The 5601-nt window shown below is 39.5% G+C and overlaps 1 pseudogene; it reads left to right on the forward strand.

Annotated features, from left to right (window-relative positions):
• The first annotated feature begins 5258 nt into the window (after positions 1-5258).
• Positions 5259-5537, forward strand: LOC102768511 (annotated as a pseudogene).
• The last annotated feature ends 64 nt before the right edge of the window (positions 5538-5601 follow it).

Raw genomic sequence — 5601 nt, forward strand, 5'->3', positions numbered from 1 at the left:
CTAAAAAGCATGTGAACTTGAACATCAGCATAAAATAAGGCATCCCTGAATGTTTTTCAACACCGAAGAATGTCCTCACATTGTGGCCACAGCAACTTTCTACATCTGTCCTCAAATTCCTAACAACACAATTGTTCTCTCAATGGAATCCCTTTGGTATTACGTGTTGGCCTTATTTGTATGAATATTTGTGGACCTCTCTGTTCATTTAGAATTTGCCTTCTTAAGACCTTAAATAAAGTTGTGCAATAGTGCTCGAGGGGCTTATTTCCTAACCCAAGGAGCATGGCAAACCAACTGGATTATGAAAGAGCAATGGAGCATCCAAAACTGTCCTGGTGGTTAGAGGAAGTATCCTCTGCCTGCTGCATACCAGGATGGCAGCCAATGAACAACATCAACTCTGGATTCTGAAGAAAACTTTTATTTCTTTAAAAACAACCATTGCTGCCCTAGCCGGTTTGGCTCAATGGAAAGAGCATTGGCCCATGGATTGCAGAGTCCTGGGTTCAACTCTGGTCAAGGGCCCATACCTCAGTCGCAGGCTCAATCCCTGGGCCTGGTCAGGGCACATGCACGAGGCAACCAATTGATGTGTCTCTCTCACATCAATGTTTCTCTCTCTGTGTCTCTCCTCCTTCCTTCCACTCTCTCCAAAACTCAATGAAAAAATATCCTCAGGTGAGGATTAACAACAAAACAACAACCATTGCTATGTGACATAAGCTTAAATTCAATTGAATTTGGGTCTTGCTGGCAATAGTATAATTCCTGGATGAAATAAGGTTTGGAGAAATTTGAAAAAAAAATCTACTATGCCCTAACTGGTTTGGCTCAGTGGATAGAGCGTCAGCCTGTAGACTGAAAGGTCCCAGGTTTGATTCCGGTCAAGGGCATGTACCTTGGTTGCGGGCACATCCCCAGTAGGAGGTGGGCGGGAAGCAGCTGATTGATGTTTCTCTCTCATCGCTGTTTCTAACTCTCTATCCCTCTCCTTCCTCTCTGTAAAAAATCAATAAAATCGATCAGCTGCCTCCTGCACACCCCCTACTGGGGATATGCCTGCAACCCAGGTACATGCCCTTGACCGGAATCGAACCTGGGACCCTTGAGTCCACAGGCCGACGCTCTATCCACTGAGCCAAACCGGTTAGGGCAATAAAATATATATTTTTTAAAATCTACTATGTTATGTAACCTTGGACAAATCACTTCCCCATACCAAATTGTTGCTATTTTATAAATAATAATAATGGCTACATTAGATTATTAATACAATAATTCCCCCAAAGTATTTCAAATAAATATAAGTAACATAGCTACTGATCATTCTCCATTCAGTCAAAAAATTTTGTTACTTTAGTAAGGTGGTTAATTGGGGGTCAGTAGGTTAGTCACTCTAATAAGGGAACTGAACTCAACAATCTATACTATCCTAATAGGCTTCAGCACTCTACCATTCTAGACCTTATTTCTAGACTCCTTTTTTCTTCTTTGGGTTGCTCCTTAATTCTGGGCATTTTATTGCTTCTCCCTGGAAAGGTTGGCAGAGGAAAATAACAGCAATTCTGAAAAATAGATCAAATATAAAGGGAAATGAACCAGAGGTGGCTCATTATGTTCAGTAGAATGTCATGTATTGATCAAATGGCTCTATACTTGGGAAGCAAGATGAAATGGCAGCTAGAATATAGATTGTGAAGTCGAGAGTAAGAAATTCATGTCTTGAGGCTATCCTGCACTGGCCACTTGACCCCTAACAAATGATACAACTTCAGCGAATGCATCTAGGAACTAAGGATGGTAAACTACATACTTCCTAAGACTTGTGAGAATGAGATAATATTACTCATATTGTTCGCAATCTACTCACCTATTACTATGGAGATATAGATATCTCTATATAACAACAAAAACAGAATTCCCTACATTTGAAGGTCCATTTATTTTAAGCAATATTTGATGCAAATCTAGTATAATAGAACATCCCGGGAATAACTGTAATAGGTCTCAGCCTGTTTCCAGGTCATTTCAGTAGGAAAATTGAGACTTCATTATCTATTTGTAAATGCGCTATTTAGTCCATAGTCCTCTCTGAGTCCCTCACTACTTTCATTTTGTCCTCTTCCAGTGTCTTTACCCGTCTGTGGCTGGAGTCTTTGCTCTCTTCCCGATTTACAGTTCAGTTTCATCAGCACTCCTGTTTCCTGTTTTGTCCCTGTCTAGCCTGCTTGTTTTGCCCTCTACCTCCTTCCCCTTCCTCTTCAGTGGATGTCATCAACATTTCCAGGAGGGATGAGCAATACCACCAGCTTCTCTTGCTTTATAGTATTTCCTCTTCTTTCTTTTTCTTTTTTAAGCTTTCTTTGAACCTTCCTAAGCTTCCTGTAATGACTATGTCTCTGTTTCAGCTATTTCAGTTTTTTTGTGGCTTTTGATTTTGATCTGGATTCAGGTCCTCTACCCGAAACCATCTCAAGCAAGTAGTTTGAGGTTTTTGCTGGAAGGTAATTTGAATTTGTTTACATGGCCACCATCTCCCAATTTAGATGTCATGAGATTTCTGGAGTGGAGGAGTGACCTTCCCAGATTACTTTCCTCTTATTATCACTAAGCTATATTATTAGTGGGGATGGGCTATTTTGTTTATGAGTCAAGTTTGCTTCCTATAATTCTAAATAATTACTGCTAAATCAGTAGAATTAGGAAAGTCTTTCATTTCAGAAGGGTTGATGGAACATTAACTAAAGTCAACCATAGCCATGGCTATACCTATAGAATCTGATATACCTACATCTATAGAACAATCACACGCACACGCACACACATACACAAAAACATGATTATTTAGCTGTAATATTCTGGCATCTTCTCTGCAAAGATGCCACAAATACAAACTGAATCTGAACAAAATAACTCAGTTACTGTGGCAAATGACAGATGACCTTTTCTACTACATGTCTTTTTCTTTCATTTTTCATCACCATTGTTTAGGTGAAGAGCAAGAAAGCCAAAAAATATTTCTCAGTCTGCTCTCAGATGATTGGACCCTGAGGTGTGCAAATTCATTCATTCACTCACTGAATACCTACTATGCCAGTGATGGCGAACCTTTTGAGCTCGGTGTGTCAGCATTTTGAAAAACCCTAACTTAACTCTGGTGCTGTGTCACATATAGAAATGTTTTGATATTTGCAACCATAGTAAAACAAAGACATATATTTTTGATATTTATTTTATATATTTAAATGCCATTTAACAAAGAAAAATCAACCAAAAAATGAGTTTGCGTGTCACCTCTGACACGCATGTCATAGGTTCGCCATCACTGTACTATGCTCACAACATGGCTGTGGACAAAATAGACCAGACCCCTGCCATCAGACTCTTCTGTCAGGATCAGACATCTGACTCATTTGACCAAAACCCAATGTGGTTTAAGATTTCACGAGGAGCACGTTAAGGCAAGAGCAGGGACAGAGTTTGTCACATGCCCCACCACGTGGTTTTCTAACAGACCAAGTGCAATACAGACTAGGGCATTGCTCACACTTCCTTCCTGTTTCTGTCACTCAGAACTCACAGCAATATTTCAGGACCTAGATATTTCATTTCCTACCAAGCTAAGACTTTTACTGTGTTTCTTGTTATTCTCATCAAGTGAGAAGGCCATTCCCTTACATAACAATATTTCTGCCTTGCACCTTGGCAACCCTGAGTAGAAATCATCTTGCCTTAATTTTCTCTAGGAAGCAAGATAGCTCCTCAGAGGAACTTTCTTTTGCCTTGTAATATCACTGTTTAGACTGAGAAATTTACTTAGAAAATACCACCTATTAAAAGCCACTAAGCTCTTTATTGAATTCTTACGTTAGTCTTTTATCCTTTTGATTTGAAAAAAAAGTATTTGTTATTCATGTTTTTTGTTTATTTGAGTGTGCTTAAGTTTTTGTAGTGAACTACAGATATAAAGCTCTTTCCAAGTCTCTTTAATATTATCTGCTTTGTGTGGAGTAAGGATGTAGTAGTGAGTATTTTGTTTATAAGTAATTGTGAGTATTTCTAAAAGTCCACTATTTTCTAAGATCTCTTACAGTTCTCATTTTCAACTAAGAGAAATTGGAAAATAAAGATTGTGGGAGTATAAAATGAATGCTTGCAATATTTGTCATTTTTTTTAAAACTCTATTTTTGTGGCTCTTGTATTTTTTCTAAGATGACTTCACCTAAAAGCCAAGGCCAAACCAGAGCCCTTGTTGTAAACAAGTGATAAGGGACATGATAGCCCGCAAGGAATACAGTCTGGGTTATCAGTGGCCTATTGTGTGGATAAAAAGTAAAAAGCCAATTTTGAATACAAAGAAAATGAATAAAGCCTCTTACCACTAAGAGAATTAAAAGACTATTGGAAGACAGAATCATTCTATGCAGCTAGACCAGCGGTTCTCAACCTGTGGGTCGTGACCCCTTTGGGGGTTGAATGACCCTTTCACAGGGGTCGCCTAAGACCATCAGAAAACACATATATAATTACATATTGTTTTTGTAATTAATCACTATGCTTTAATTATGTTCAATTTGTAACAATGAAAATACATCCTGCATATCAGATGTTTACATTACGATTCATAACAGTAGCAAAATTACAGTTATGAAGTAGCAACGAAAATAATTTTATGGTTGGGGGTCACCACAACATGAGGAACTGTATTCAAAGGTTGCGGCATTAGGAAGGTTGAGAACCACTGAGCTAGACCTATACCCTCCCCCAGACCGGTAACAACTCAATATGGTTAGGAAACCTATCTCCTACCCAAATGACTCATATTCATTTCTCCTTCTGAGCAAGAGTTGGGAGGAGGTGGAGAATAGCAGTTAAGAGACTGCTTGGGTTCAAATCCTGACTTCACCTCTTATTTTCTATGTGTTTTCTTAATAACCTGAACACTGATTAACAGTACTTGACTCACAGGGTTGTTATGAAGTTTAAATGAGATAATCCATGTGGAGCGTACTGCTTATGGGGCACATAGTAATGAATGTGAGATGAGTGGGTGTCCAGGGAGACACAAGGCTGAATTCACCTGGGATGCCTTTGTGGGTTATTGAAAGTCAGGAATCAGAAGTGAGTGTGACCAGACAACAAGCCTCAGAAGACAGAGAACTGACTGGGTAAGCTGGCAAGGGTTACACTGTGGAATCTAAGTAATCATCAAAATAAACTGATGAGAGTGGGACAGGATCGAAGTCAGTCACTTTTCGGGAGCTGGAGGTATTTTTCTGGCTTTGGTAACCTTGCCGCGATGTGGTTCGAGATTCTCCCCGGGCTCACTATCATGGGCATGTGCTTGCTCATCCCCGGAATTGCCACTTGCGCACATTCACAGGTTCAGCAACGGGGGCAAGGAAAAAAGGGTTGCCTGTTATTCATATCAGTGGTCTTTGATGGAGAGAGATGGGCGCACCTCTGGAGTTAATCGTTACTATGTGTCAAAGGGTTTGGAGAATATTGATTAAGGAAGCACTTCCTGATTAATGAAAAATAACTCAGTTTTGCTCATCGACCAGTGCTAGAAGGTTATGCAGTATATTATGTAATGC

The sequence above is a fragment of the Myotis davidii genome, unplaced genomic scaffold (assembly GCF_000327345.1).
Source record: "Myotis davidii unplaced genomic scaffold, ASM32734v1 scaffold449, whole genome shotgun sequence".
Taxonomy (NCBI): Eukaryota; Metazoa; Chordata; class Mammalia; order Chiroptera; family Vespertilionidae; genus Myotis; species Myotis davidii.